The sequence below is a fragment of the Pholcus phalangioides genome, unplaced genomic scaffold, assembly GCF_987345545.1.
Source record: "Pholcus phalangioides strain wild (caught in Gottingen) unplaced genomic scaffold, Ppha-v1.0 ptg000008l_1, whole genome shotgun sequence".
Taxonomy (NCBI): Eukaryota; Metazoa; Arthropoda; class Arachnida; order Araneae; family Pholcidae; genus Pholcus; species Pholcus phalangioides.
Window position 1 is genome coordinate 49539003 of NW_028301601.1, and position 16531 is coordinate 49555533.

Sequence of the window (16531 nt, forward strand, 5' to 3'; positions counted from 1 at the left end):
ACATAATATAATTATCATAATAATGATATACAATATAATATCACAACTCAAAAAAACATGCTTCCGACTACTTTATTAATAAATGCCCCTGTAGGCCGAACTTCGTTCGGCGCGGGCACGCATCCCATGTAAAAAACCCTATGTACGGTATGGAATTACGCGTCCGGGCCGCTTAAGTGCTCTGGAACTGTGCGACGCATCACTTAAATAATCTGAGAATGTGCCGCGGGTGATTTGGGTGATGTAGAACCGCACTGGGGGGGGGGGCACTTAAGTGCTCTAAAACTACGTCACATGTCACTCAAGGGATCTTTAAATGTGTCACGGATCGCTTAAGTGTTCTGAAACCGTGTCCCGGGTCATTTAAGTGATCTGAAAATGTGCCACGGGCCGCTTTAATGTTCTGGAATTGCACCACGGGACACTTAAGCGATCCGTAAATGTGCTGCTTAGTTCATTTTTATAAAATTAGGTTCGAAGAGGGCAGGTCGCATCAGATAACCCCCAGGGCCAAGGACCTCTATCTGATTTATCATTATATGGCTTGTAGAGGGTGGGTCGCAATGAATTTATTAAAGATAAATTTTGAGTTCATTGCCTTCAAATAACATTGAAGTTAACAGAAATTGATTATAATAATATTCAAAGGTATTTTCTTCCGAAATTTCAATTAAAAAAAAATGTTTTTTTTGCATTAAAAAAATAAATTTTTGATCGTGGGAGGGGGGCACGAGCCTCCTTATGCCCCTCTCTTGTGTACGTCTCTTATCCCACCGATATGCGTTAGGATTCAGAGGGGCAGTACTGATGACGAAATTTTGCTGACAGGAGGGGGGGGGGGAAGGGGGTCAGAAATGGCTAAAAATTTGCTTACGTAATACTTGAACGGCCCCTTAGAAGTTCCGCAGAGGAATATGGACGAGGTGCATGTCTGGTTTAGTAGTAGTACAGGGTAGACACTGACCCAGGGTAATGCGTAGCGAGTTGGCGTTTATTTCCCCCCCCCCTCCGAGGTTCGTTGGATTGTCCCGGAACAGATATATTTTTTCCAAATCATTAGAATCTTTGCAGGGATGATCATCATCCCTCTCGATCCGTATCTGACCCAGGGTTCTAGAAATCGGTGTCATTTATAAAATTTATCTTTATTGTAAATAATTTAGTTCTGACAATACAATTCAATACGTAGAATTTCTCCTGGATGAGGGGGTAGGGGGACCTTGGATAAGATGCGTGGGGCACGAAAAGAAAATGTAGTCCCGATGCTGCCACGGGCTACAAAAGATTGAGAAACGCTGTGACCTAAACCATATTTTGCCGAAAGTTTTGTTCCATCGCCTCCCCTTTTCTTCACAATTTTTACCCTCTCATCATCCCTGAACTCAAACCAACCCATGCAATCTGATACCTATAAAACTTATACCTATAAATTTATAAACTCCTATACTGCCCCATCCCCTCCCCCGGCCATTCTATTCCCACTTTAGGGAACACTAATCTAGATTGTGAATTCCTTCCACCGGGAATTTTATTAACCCTTTCACGTACAAGTCTTTTGGCAACCTCTATCAGAAGTATCGGCTGTAAATCTGGTAGCCATTAAAAAGAAGAAAGAAAGAAAAATTGACAAAGAAAGGAAAAAAAAAAAAGAGTAAAATAATATAGGGGAAAATATAGTAGATAAAAGATGAATGAAAAAAAAAAATGAATACAACGGGGAGGGGGAAAAAGCAACTTTTGTTCATAGGATTATGATAAAGGCGATGAGGTGAAAAGTGGTAAAAGAAACAGACAGGCTAGAATGAATTTATTCCACTGGCATTGAACGAGATATTTCGCCCGTGATCGTAAAGGGGTTTAAAGCGAGGGGGAAAATCGAAAGAAAAAACGAGGTCGAGACGATCGCAAATAACGTCAAAAATATTTATTAGATCGAAGTTACGCGTTATTTACGTATACGAAACAGCACCGATAGCTACCAACATAATCGAACCTCCGAATAGGATATTTTTTTCAACAGCTCTCAAGCCGCACGGGAGAAACATCAGGATATTTTAACTACTAGCGGCAGTAAATTGAAAGGATTTACAAACTGGAACGGAACTGTAAATCCGGGAAGGAAATCACCTTAGAAAATTCAATTAGCAATAAAGTCCTTTTTCCACACCATTCCTTTTGCCGTCTAAAAAGGTCTGGGGGAAAAGTCGTAATATAAAAAAAAAAGGAATCGGAACGGAAAGACAATATCACATCCGGGTATGCGGGGAGGTGGAAGAAAGTGAAAGCCAGAGAATTTTCTCAATTTTCTCACCTTTTTTCGCGTAAAAAGAAATGGAGAAATTCCCCAGATTTTCGAGAACTTTCCGAGTTTTTTCTTCCCACGCATCTAAGAAACGGATCTTCCGAAGTCTTTTTTTTTTTGGAATTGAATTTCCACGGGTTTCCCCCATATTTATTAACTTTTTTTCTTTTGAAAAATATATATTTTTCTCGTACTAGGGGAAAGAAGGGTATTAGCAATGTAAGGATCACGAATGTGTTGGGACCTCGCCATTTTTTTGAACACCCAGCAGGAAATAACTTTAGCAAGGAGGGGAAAATAATTCAAGTCTTGTGAATAAATAAATGTTTTTCTTCGAAGTTGGGGTGAAAATTGAAGAGTGAGTGTGTATTGAGATACTCCTCAACTTACGAACCGATCTTGAGATTTCGGTTCGTAAATTTCTCATTTCCGACCCCGGTTTCGGAATATGGGTGTGATTGGTGTTCACACTTGGTGGAGTGTGAAAAAAAGATTTCCGGAAAATGTATATTTTTTTCCCCCTTGATGGGTTGGAATCCAGGAGAATTTCTTACTGTCAATATAAATCCAATATTTCAGAAGTATGTACTCTGGGTATATCGGGATCGTGATCGGAGCTGCATCTGTTTTCTGCAAGTGGTGGATTTATTAGGAAATTTCTCAGCGAAAAGTACAGCAAAACTCGGTTATAACGACATTGAAGATTCGGTTACAACCGAGTTGTCGTTACAACTGAGGTTGATGTCTTCAAGAGTTTTAAGTATTTCACATGCAATCAAATAGTGTGCATGAGGTTGTTTTATTATTAGGGTGACCATATTTTATTGGGGGAAAATACGGGAAATTGAGGCCAAAAATATTGGACTTTGCCAGTTGCCGTTCATAGATCAAATCGCCAAATATTCCTTATAAATAACCATTGGCGAGAAATTCAGTGAAAGTCTGTAAAGATTTAAAATGTATTTCATGGGGTAGGGGGGGGTGAGAAAGGTTGAACGCAGCCAAGGCCATCTTAACGGCATCAACGGCAGAGTGAGTTTTCTAGGGCTCCCCACTTGGCTAGAAATATTTGCTATCCAATTGCCAATTTACATTCATGCTGTCGAAATTTGATCATGTGTCATTTTCTCGAGGCTCTTTGTGAACGTGAGGCTATCCGGGCCAATGCTTTAAGACGGCACTGAGACACGACAAATATGCGAGATTTATATTTATAGTCATAATTACCATACTATAACCTGTACGTGATGCAAATTATCTTCCTCCCCTATTTTAGTAAGGGTTCTTGATTAAAGTAAGCTGCTTTGAAAAGAAAGGGCTTTTCTAACAAAACGAGTCAAGAAGGGCAAATTTACGAAATGTTCCGTAGACGTACCATATTATCACGCTAGTTATGTAAAATAATACGGAATAACGCAAAAAAAAAATGTGTCGTTATATCGGAGGTCGTTGCGTTTTCATTCACGTTATAAGCAAGGTTACTCAACATTAATCTCTGTAGGAATCAGTTTGGATCTCCAATTATTGATGCTATTAAACGAGTTTGACTGTATGAGCGATTGCTGGTCAAAGTGAAACTAATACATAGTGAAACATATAACGTTAGGTCAATCTTTGTAAAATATGTTTTAGTGCCATCTGTGTGAGTACTAAATGACTAGATGTGATAGCATTATAGTTCGCGTAATTTTGTTTCGATTTCGTGCTAGTTTCTAAAATTAATTCTAATTTTTTAAATATTATGTGATTGATTCAATTTTATTAATTTTTTTGAATTATTTTCAAATATGACTTCCCCTCCCTCCCTCTTCATACTACACAGGGAAAATACATTTTATCTTGACAACTTGAGGTAGCCAATGGTTGTTTTTGAGCAACCATTTTTGCTATTGACTTGAAAATATCTCTAATAAATTAAAGAAAAACCACGATGAAGAAGACGAGAGCTCAATGCTTTTACCCTCCCTGGGAAGTATTTTAGATCAGTGGTTTCTCAACCAGAGGCCGTATGGCCGCTCCCCCCCACCTTTTGCGGTCGTACGGTAGTCCAGATGGGCCACAGGTGAAAATCAAGTTGAAGGAGAGCCACCTTGACAGGCTGCTAAGAGGACTACAAAGCGCAGTAAAAAAAAATTAAGACTGGAAGAAATGAAGCTTCGAGTGAAATATCTAAGGGAAAAAGTGCGATTGCTTTTTCAGAATGAAGCAGAACTCTCTGCCCATAGAGCCAAGGCCGTCTTAATACATGCGCCCATCCGATCACAGCTCGGACCCACGATAATGAGACTTGATAACGTACTACTATTTTTTTTTTGGGAATAAATATGTCAATTTGTATACAGGTAGCCTACTCCCAGCCAGTGGTTCTCAACCTTTGGAAGCCCGCGGCCCGGTTGATTTCTTTTACGTGAGTATAAGGCCCGCTCATACGCACGCATAATGGGAGATAGATGAGTAAAAATAAGCCGGTGAACGAGGCCCATGTTCATGGCCCGGTTTAACTGATTTCAGGTACCAGACCGCTGCCCGGCGGTTGAGAAACACTGCTCTAGGCGCCAAAGCAGTGCAGGGGTAAGATGCTTGCTTTCCACCATGAAGGTTACCGTCAGGGTCCACTGGTCAACAACATAGAAAACAAGTTCTTTACCTACCGAGCCTGAGGTGACCACCGAGAGATGGCACCTGCATTTCCGCATGGCGATATGACTAGATATGTTGGTGTGCGGTAAAGTAGGTAATGGGTCCCTGATGCTATTAAAATAGCCTGCATAGAACCAGGGCCATCTTAACACACATGGGGGGGGGGGCATCTAGCCATGGCTTTGAGCCTGATGTCAATAGGGGATCCTGCATGATGAGATCTGGTACCGTGGTTTACGAAAGCGAGTAAATACGTAAGCTGTTGCTTCCAGAACATCTTCCTGCCCAAGGGCCCTATGTGTGGAAAAGACAGTGCATAGAACTCCCCACGAAAACATTCACTGAATCAGGTCAACCTTACTGTTGAAAATTTTCCTTCAAGATCACAGTTTGCTCAAAAAAATTAGTAAGAAGGGCCTTAGTCCTTGAGGGGGCGTGAGAAACAAATATGGTCGGGGTGGGGGGGGGGGAGGTCATGGCCAATAAAAGGTTAAGAAACGCTGTTTTAGATCGTACTGTGGGACCCACCTGGAAGAGTATGAGGAATAGAAAATACCGTTTATAACTATACTAAGGAAAAATATCCACAGTGTAGTAATTGATGATTTAACTAGCAGCTGATACTTTGACTTGACAGTTTAATTCTGAAGTCTCTTTCTCTCTCGACGTTTTTTTACTTGATGCATCGAAACGGCCGTTGCATTTCAATTGCGGTATGGAAAAACGGGATGTAATTTATTAGCATTAACCCTGTCTATTACAAGCGGATGCTGCTCGGCAGATGTTCTGTAAAGTACAAAAGGGTTGGCAATACACTAAAACGAAAACCCTAATACGCTTATTATAACTCATTCCGGCGTTTTTTTAGCCTTGGCGTTCTCTTAAACGATTTTCCTACGCGTTGTTATCCATGTGAACATGCTCATCACGTCAACTGATGTGAAACCAACGGTCCCATGGTTTCAGTTGGTAAAGGTTTAATGGAAGATGGTTGGATTTTTTTTTGAAATGAGTTTTTTAATATGCGTCATGTGTGAAATCGAACTCAACGGATTTTCCAGTTGTATCGTGATGGGTTATTGCCAGATGTCAATCCATGACAACTTGGCATTGCGGCATGTCTGCTAACGGTCGTTGGCTCGTCTATTTCATGCTTTAACGAGTACGTTCGCCCATGTAACACATGTCATTTGAGGGGTGTTTTGATGAGCATAATCGTCGACCCGTGTTTGTATGTAATTGGACTTTGGAACTTATGACTGATAAAGATTGTCTCTGTGTATTCGTTTGGAGTCTGTTTTAAAGTGCGTATCTCTGAGCAGGGGCGTGTACGCAGGATTGACCTTTGGAGGGGGCAGTCACAGTTGTGGAGGGAGAGGAGTACAAGGAATTCCCTTCTAGATAACTTTGAGTGCCTAACATTTAGTTAGAAAGCCTTTTTAGTTCATTGAAATTTAGATGAGATATAGAGGTATTTTGTTTCGATATTTCAATTAATTTACGAAGGCATTTCAAACATTTTAAAATTTCGATCGTCTATGGCAGTGGTTCCTCAAGCCTTTGAAGCCCGCAGCCCGGTTGAATTTTTTTTTATGTACAAGGTCTGGTCATAGAAAAGACTGACGGGAAGTAAGTGGGGAAAATGAAACCTTCAATCACGGACGACCCGGTTTGACTGATTTTCAGGGCCCGGCGGTTGAGAAACTTTGCTCTACTGCTCGTATCCGATTTCGTTCTCGCGAGCACTTGATATAAGCTTCAATTAAACACCCTGTAAAAATTGCTTTCAATGATTACAGTTATGCAGATTTCAGACATGTGTACGTCAAAGTTGCCGAAAAGGGTGCTCTTGGTTTGATGATGGGCATTGGCTGTACTCGGGATAGGTTGAGGACCCCTGACCTAGAGCATGTGTGAAGGTGTAAATGTAAAAAAGAGTGACCTATGAAGCACGGAACCATGTCAGTGGGCAACAAATAAGAGTGGCCCATAAAGCACTTAACAAAGTCAGTGAGCAACCAAAAGAGTGTCCTAGAGCGTGTGCAGTTACGTGTGACCAAAACTGTGTGCGAACATATGAGTGACTGAAAGAGTGTGTGTGAGCGTGGGAGTGATGAAAAGAGTGACTTAGAGACACAGGTGTACTTGCAGGAGTTGGGGGAAGGCCAAGCGGGTTATAGCACAAAGTGGCGAATTCGACGAAAGAGTAGCCTAGAAAATTCGACTAGAATGGAAAAAGGGCTGCAAACCCTAAATGCGCCTCCGCGTGGCACTGGTCACCGGGCCGGGAGCGATTCGCAGTTCCATTTTTCACATTAATTTCTGGTCGGTTGTGTATGTCCGGACCTTTCACTTACGCAAAAGACATTTACCGGGCCTCGGGCTTCCAAAGGTTGAGAACCATTATTATATGCATTGTATTTTTAGGAGGAGGAGGTTTTCATCAATGAAAGCCATCCGTAATGATAATGTGCAGAAATATGCTGAAAGATACCCACAAACTGAACAAAAATTTATATTCAGAATTAACGAGAAAATCTTTCATGAAAAGGCTAGGAAATGAAAATTTAATGAAGGAGTTATATAATATCGGAATTGACGGGAAGTCCTCTTGACCCGCTCTTTGGACCGGTGGCCCACCTGTCAATATGCCGTTGATCGTGACTTGATGGGAGCTGTATGTTTAAGAACCTTGTTGATCGCACATGCTCATCTCATGGCTAAATGTGGCCCTCGGAGTCATCCGATGTTGCCCGCCACCTCAAACTTAATTTTGTTAAAATGAACAAAGTGGCACGACTTTTCAATTTACCCTGGCTGAAGTTCAATATCACTTGAGTGGCTGGCGGCTTATTCTCATGTCACTCGAGTGACCCGCGTGCCGCGGCATATTTACGGATAACTTGAGTGACCTGAGGCACAGTTCTGGAACACTTCATTGGCCCTCGGCACAGTTCTAGAACACTTCAGTGGCCCTCGGCATATTTTCAGATCACTTAAGAGATCAGCGACATATTTACAGATCACCGTGACACAGTTCCAAATTACTTGTGTCTCATAGCACATTCCCAGATTACTTCGGTGACTTCCCCCCCCCCCCCACACTTGACCACGGCATATTTACAGATTCGCTTGAATGACCTAGGGCGCAGTTCCAAAACACTCAAGTCCCCCGTAACACGCTCCCATACCACTCAAATGATCAGCGGAATATTTACTGATTTAGCACAGTTCCAAAGTTACTGGAGCCACGGCACATTCCCAGATCACTTAAGTGACCCGTGGCATATTTACGGATGACCGCGGCACTATTCCGGAACACTTAAACAACACGCGGCACATTTACAGATCGATCAAGCGGCCCGGGGCACATTTACGTGCCTCTTAAGTTATTGCAGGCACATTTACTGATCGCGTAAGAGTAACCCTTGCGGCACTGTTCCGGATTACCTAATTGAGTGGCCTGCGAAATTTGTCTTCAAATCAATGAAGTGGCCCACACGCTAGTTCCAAATTGTCTTCATTTGAGTCTGGAGAATCGAGGAACCACAGAAGTTCCTGGTCCAGATCACCTAATTAAGTGGCCCGCGACGCGTCTTCAAATCAATAAAGTGGCCCGCACTCTTCTAAAGGTTCAGCTCTCTTGTTGTAGATCGATTGAATTTCAACGAAAACAAGAAGATTAAAATCCGAACGATCTAACTTTGGGCAGCAAAGAGAAAAAAAATATCCCTGATATTTAATGAATAATGTGGCGCCATCTGTTTTCGGTATCAATATTTACACCAGTCTTCCGTTCATTTAATTTTTTTCTTCTTCTCATTTTCATTTTACTATCAGAAAATTGATAAATTGAATACTACATTTAATTTACTGACGTTTAACTGTTCGTTTACTTTCAAACAAATTACGCACAGATTTGAAAAAATGTTTTGATCACCGCAATACCAATACGGTTACACTAACCCGTTGTTTTTGTAAGTGTGGTTGAAGAATATTTCTCTGGTACTACCGAAAATAAAGTTTCATTCGCCTCAATTTACTACAATAACGTTTGTTTTTCTTCCAAGTTAAATCGAAGCTAGTATAGTTCAGGCTTCAGGCAGGGCCGGAACTAGAGGGTGACCATAAGCTGAAATATTTAGGGGGCGGCCGGCAGGCAGTTTTAGGTGAGAACAAAGAACATCATTATAAAATTATCGAATTTTAATGTGTGTGTTGGGCGGAAAAAACCGTAGTTACGGCCCTGGCTTCAGTTACCGTTATATAAGTAGTAACCATGGGCGGAGATACGGAGGGGCGTGGGGGGGGGGGGCATTGGCCCTCCTCAGCGTCACAGGTGGAGTCGACTGATCTAATGTATGTATGAGCTGACATCATCATCATCATCGTGCCCCCCCCCCCCCAGACTCCCAAGTCAATCTCTGCCTATGGTAGTAACAATACTAATTCAGAGTATTTTTCCCATTAGAAATTCGCTCCCCTTAAGGGTCTCCTGCCTTTTTAACATGGTGAAACACTATGCTCTAGTGCAGTGTTTCCCAAAGTGGGCAATATCGCCCCCTGGTGTGCGATGGAATGGTTCAGGGGGGCGATAGAAATTACGGATTTGACATAGGATCCTATGGGTTAGGTTGAGTTGGGGGGCGATGAGAGAAAACAATTTCTGAAGAAGGGGGCGATGGAACGAAAAGTTTGGGAAACTATGATCTAGTTCATAGTTGACCTAAACCCATAGGATCCAATGTTAAATTAGTAGGTTCTATCGCCCCCCTGGACCATTCCATCACCCACCAGGGGGCGATATTGCCCACTTTGGGAAACACTGCTCTAGTGTTTAGTACAGTGTTTCTCAACATTTTTGAAAACAAGCATCAGTAAAATTTCTGAAGCAATTTTACGGACCAATTCAAATTTATTTCACCTACGCAAGTTACACAAGCCACCCTGCAGTAAAGTACCGGAAGAATAAACAAATGTTTTTGTATACGCACTTTCATAGTTTGATAATATTTTTGTAAACTTCAATATATTTGTATGAGCTCATAATGACATTTGTTCCCAATATGCATTGCCTTCATAGTAATGTTGATGTGCATCACCAATTATATAACAAGGAAAATTTATATATTATGTAAATAATGTATAGAAATACAGTATATTATGTAAATATAAGTGAGCAATTCAAATGTGAAAGCCCAGCACCTGTACGGAGTCTGTGTTTGATTATTCCCGTCGCAGTGGACGCTCTGTGTGTTTCCTATGTGTGTGTGTATTGCATATTCCGTGAAAAGGAAGCAAAACTTCCCAGCACTGTGAACGGAGGCTTTGTTTTCCGTCACGGTGAAGGCGATGTATATATATTTTGTCTACATTGTGTATTTAGACCATTCTCAAATCCCTCTCACTTCAACATGCCAACTTCTTACTTGCTAAGCACAAGTCTTTTCCCACACTTCTCTCGAAATCCCAGGCTGCAGTCTCTTGCCCTTATGTGCCACTAGGCGCAAGTGCAATTTTTCTCCCTAGTCATTGGGTTCAGCTATACATGTTAGACAAATGGCTTGCACGTTGCATCGAGTTGATGGCTGTCTTCATGGGGAGAATGACGCGAGTGATTCGATACTTGCGAGCATGGGGCAACGGGAAACCACTGCTATAAATCTTTGCTAACTTTTTCCGATGCATCTCTGCCTCTTTTGAGGTAACGGACGGTGCCTACTTCTGACGATGTCTCTGATAGCAATTGGCGGTGTCCTGTATTTTACGGATAATAATTTTACCAGTTATCTGGCTAAGCCGGAATAGCACACCTGGCCAATTTTTTGGCATGATTTAAAGAAACTAATTATTAATTACTTCGATTAATAAATTTGTTTCTGTTGATGATTTTGAAAAACTGAGAACAAGATGAACTCAGTTCAGTGCGTTAAATTTAAAAAAAGAAGAATATTTTTTTTGGCTTCGAATTTCCAAAGGGGGGGGGGAAGGAGAAATTATTTGGCCAGGTGACGTGTAAAATCCAAGTTTACCGAATTTTATTTTTCTCAATGAAACACGGTCATCGGATCATCTGAACATTTTTTTCACCCCTGAAATACTGCAATTTCTTTCGTGTTTCCTGTGATTTGTAGCAGCCCTTTATTTCCACACTTTTCAGCAATTTTAGCAGTAACTAAGTTTTTGCATTTGAAGTAATTTCGGGCAAAATTTAGGTGATATTCCGTGTTTAAGATCGCAATTTCCTGAATAATTGTATCAAGTCTGCCTGCGGACTACCTATGCCGTCATCGCGGACCATAGGTTGAGAATCATTGCTCTAGTAGAAGTATCGTAAAAAAAAATGTTATTTAACCATTGGTACCGATTTTTGCCTATCCCATGCTAATAAAATATTTTATATATCGCCATATACAATATTTTATGTATCGCTATATACAATATTTTATGTATCTCCGATACTTATTTTTTACTGTGCCTATTACATATTAATTACATAAATAGGATTTTTTGACTAAATTCAATAAGTTAAGAGTCTCGCTATTTGAGGACGAGAAAAAAAATATAGTCCAGGGGGTTTAGGGCTATTCAATGGATTATAAAAATATTGTTTATTGGGATAAAAAAAATGTTACGAAAACACTACTTTGAGTAACCGTAGCTCCAGAACCACACACGTTGCCAACATAACTTGACAACAGCTGTTTTAAAAATAATATGAGCGGAACAAAAAACTGAGCTCAATATCTAAATTTGCAAAATGTTTTTGCTGCGTAAAATTTATCAAATGGAATTGCAAATATTATATCAATATGTTGGTATACATTTGGGCAAACTTGTTGGACCGGAAAAATAACAAAAGAAAAAAAAATTTCTAGATATACAAGGTGATTATAATTAAAGTTCCCTTTTACTCTGAATAGTTTTTCTCAAAAACTGCTTATCCGAATACAGCCAATTTTTTTTAGAATATCGTAATGAGACCATAGGAGAGAGATTTATGAAATAAAAATATCGTTCAATTTTCGACCATCAGGTGAAAAAGTGGCGATTTTTTTACTGAATTTTCCTTTTTCCTTATATAGCGTATATATACCAAGTTTCAATGGAATACGTCCTTCAAAACGGGCCCTACATAGCTCGAAGTTTTGTCAGTATACTGAAATTTCGCTCTAACGAGCTTGAGGCGATAACCACTGATAGATAGAGCCTTCATATCCAACCCATCTCATTAATGGCGGTAAATTGCAATATAGCGATATGGCCAGAGTTGGTGTTTGGTGAAGTAGTAGTATACTGAAGACTTCTGGCAGACCGGGTAGACGTATTCCATTGCAACTTGGCACATACACTACACGTACAAAGGAAAAATCCAATGAAAAGCGCGACTTTTCACCAGTGGTCGAAAATTTACCTTATTTTTTTCATTTCACAAATCTCTCTCCCATGGCCTCATTAAGATATCTTAAAAAAATGGTTGAATTCGGATATGCACGTTTTGAGAAAAACAGAGCACACACTAGAACTTCAATTATAATCACCCTGTATTTTTTGGAGCAGTGTTTCAAGTTTCCCCACTTTTGACAGTTCTCACCCCGGTTTGACAGTATGTATTTCACGGAAGTGATTCGAAGCGAAGTCATAAAAATGGAAGATTAGATTTAAAAAAAAAATATCCGCGAGAGTATCAAATTTAAGTATCTCACATCAAACTTCAATGATAAACGTCATTAAAAACATCGAGTGCGTTCGATATCGAAGCGTATTTCAGGAGCCGTGGGAGGATAAATTGCATCAAATGTGTCCCCCTCATACTGTCTCTATCGTCTCGTCCTCGAAGTTAAAATACAAAAATATTTTTTAAATACTTCGGTATCATTTCAAATATATATATATATATATTTCTGTTAGATACCGCGTCATTAAAGTGCGTTGATAGGAATCACGAGATCCAATACATCCATCTCCTGCGTATCGTACGAGTGAATTTAGTTCGCATCTTAATTAAGAGCTGGTAACGGATGTGATCTTTATGTATTTATTTGGTGCAGCTCCCGCTTTTTATCTCTCGCTTCAGTGTTTGAACAGTTTTAAAGGGGGAAGCTGATATGGATAGGAAATGCTGAGGGAGAATCTCTCCCAGAGGAAGAGGGAGTAAGAGGGAGCATGATATGTATTGATTCTAATATCGATCAGTCGTTAGGCGACCCCCTCCTCCCCCCCGCTTTCCTCACTGCCTCCACGAGTAAGAGTAGGATAACAGAAGTCTATAGGATGGGGAGGGAAAAAAGCTAGTATACTGTACTGTGTACAATGGCGTAGTAGGAAGAGGATGGATCTCTCTCTCCCGGTGTGGTACTAAGGGATTTCTAATGCTATGTAAACACTGTTCGTGCTGAATAAGCGATTGTTGTTGCGCCGATGGCCTAGTTTGCGTGCGTTAGGCATTCGCTGGTCTTAGATTCGAGTCCTTGTTTATTATATGGCAGGGATGATCTTACCATAGGCAAGTCAGAGGAGTCTTATTACTAATCTTTTATTTGCCAGTGTTGCTCTCAAGCACAACGTGAGTTTCGTATATTTTTCAAATAAAGACGTATATTTTGAGCTCGTTTCAGCATTGATGCTTGTAAGCAACTCCTAAAAATTCGATTTTTACTTGAGAGCTGTTCACGAAGTCTCTATGATTACCAGCGTAATGGCTCAAAGCATTGATTCTCACTTTTTGTCATCCGCGGCTTTCTCGCACAATTTCAACTCCTACAGTATATGAGGATGGACATGACGTAAAAGCAGGGATTGGGGGGGGGAAACAATACCTCTTCAACAGTAAGGAGTGCAATTACAAGTGCAAGAGATGCAAAATAATGTGTGAATATGAATAATAAAGTGGTGTATAAGGGGCATTTGCCGCTGTATTTCAAACATGCCCCTAAACCTTGAAATGTAAGAAAGAAACCAAAATATTTTATGAGATTTCCTGCATTATTCATGAATATGTGCGGGATTGGTTAATTATTGGGAGTCCAGTGTATTTTTATTTTGTAATAACTGTAAACACTACATTTGAGGATCTTGTGCTGATAAGTCTCCGTTACCATTGTTGGGTTTGAAAGCATGTGAACCGATAACTTACACCCGTGTGACCAGAAAGTTTGCCCACCGAAAGGGAGTGAAAGATTGTAAATTGAAGTTTCTATTTCTTGGCACTTTAAATTACTCTCTTCTGGCGCTCAAAAAAATTCGATGAGCGTCTAATTTTTTTTCCCAATTTGTCGAGTCTTCGTGTAATATTTTTAATACTGTTAGATTATTAAATGCTGGTTTTTCTTCGTAGCAGTGCTATAAGTATCTTGGTTCTCCTTGTTTGCCTGAGGATGTTGAGATGTTCTTTGAAGTATGCTTATAGCTAGTGTTCAACCCCCTTCCCCCCCCACTTTTGCTTTTTTTTTGTTTCCTATGTATTTTCGTTTTTGTTTCACCCTCATATGCGTCGGAAAGTGTTCTCATGTTTGACTAGGTGGGAGTGGATACATGGATGGGTTAGGGTGTTGCCAATTTTTCCAACAGATACTTTACAACTTTACGTTAGAGCAGCGGTTCTCAACCTTTTTTGACTCGCTGAGCCCTTTCTGTTCTATAATTTCTATGCGGAGCCCCGTAGGCCTTTTTTATTTATTTATCAAAGTTACTGATTTATTTATGTTATTTACTTATAACTATTTTTTTCCTTCAAATTTGCTGTTTTTCTTTACTTTCATCGAGCTGCCGCGGAGCCCCAACGGGTCCGCAGAGCACCTGTGCGTTAGAGGTTCCATAAGGAATATGAACGTGGTCTGGTATTTCAAGTTGAAGGCAGTATTCGTCAATACGCATCTAGCGTATTCATGCATCGAAATTCAATTTCACTCCTCCAAATTTCATTGCGAAGTGAGCAAATACTATTTCCAATTTGAAGTAGCTTTTTTAAATATGCATTTCGGTTTTTTTCATTAAAAAAACCACTCCTCTTTTTACAAATTAGTCCGTGATAAAATTAACTCAAAACACTTTTTACGTTGCATCCAGAAAAAAAAAAAGAGAATTTCTCAAAAACCAATGGAAATTAGGACCTAGTGAAATAAATAATCTTAAAACTAATTCCAAATCTAAAACTGATAAATTGAAAATAAGAAACACAATGAAGAAATTATGCCAGAATTACGATAATTCAAAAAAGTTACGACTCTGTGAGACAAATATTCATCTAAGATTACTGGATAAATAATCACCGAAGCTATAATACGGTAGCTATACTGGTATAGTAATCTACTTGAAAAATATGAAGTACCCTGTGTTCGATTAGCAATTTAGAAATATATTTTGATATTAGTGCAGTAATTAGATTCGTTTTCTTTTTCAGTGGCATAGTGGCATCAGCAGGCTCACTGAACCCCTAAAAAATTGAATTGTTTTTTTCCTTTGATTTCTAGCAGGTACAAAAAAGGGGTTAAGGCAGGAGCGGGGGGGGGGGGGGTTCTCAAATTGTGTTGCCGCGGTGCCCTGGTGCGCCTTCAACTATTGTCAGGGGCGGGGCGCTCCGCTCTGCGGCCTGGATAAAGGTTATTCGAAGAGATTCTTTGTTAAAAAACTACTCTAGGGAGGATAAGCATTGGTTAAGGGAAAGGGGCGCCGCTGGTGGGAAAAATTTGAAAACCCTTGGGTTAAAGAGAAAAAGTATTCCATTAAAAAAATCTGTGGTGTTTGGTCAGAACATGATAAGTCCAAAATCACATTTTTCATTGCCATTTAAAAATAAGAAATGAAGCACACACACACAAATACAAATGAAAATATCATACATCAGCATGTTGTTTAGCCGTGCGTACGTATTTGTGCATTTATCTCACTTCTAATTAGTTATAATTAGCAAGACTTACTACTAGATCAAAAAGCTATTTTTTGGAGATATCATGTTCTGTCCAAACACCACAGAAATAAACTTAAAATATTTGGGCTTGTCGTTGCTGAAATAAGAGGCTTTTAAGGGGACGAGATACTGCGTTAATGCCACTGTGACGGTTAAAACCTAGTGTATTTTTTTATGGTACTGCAACGGGTTCGAATCGATCCTGAATGGGCTCGAGATCACGGTCACAGTCTCCGTGACTCTCAAGTGAGAAAAATCGATGGCGTGAAACTCAAAGACTGTAACACTAAGTGGCGTAAATCACGGCGATTACTCTGATTGGACATTTCTCAGTATTATTAACATACAAAATTCATTTTCGGGTCCGTGAGAAATGTTTGCGAATCCCGGGATCGCGACTCTGTTTCGGTTTGCATTCGCGAATCGATTCTCTGTGGTCGGCCGCCATCGAATACTTTTACCCTCTCTCCAACTGCACAGAATTCTTTTTATTCACAATGTCGAGAGGATGTTCTTTCTCCCGGACACATAATCCTCCGGGATACTCTGCACGGAGCCGGCGCTCCTGTGTGCCTTTCACTACCGGTACATGATTGCCGGCAAGAGTATAGTCGCCAAGTGGCGGTACGTGAATCGAAATATGCCAGGGATCGGCTGTTTATACTTTTTATGGCTGGATG

General features: G+C 40.2%; 1 protein-coding gene across 1 annotated transcript in view; it reads left to right on the forward strand.

The window, feature by feature from the left end:
• LOC149084447 (IQ motif and SEC7 domain-containing protein 1-like) overlaps positions 1-16531 on the forward strand; it is a 425974-nt gene that overhangs the window by 69824 nt on the left and 339619 nt on the right. The gene's annotated exons all lie outside the window — the stretch shown is intronic.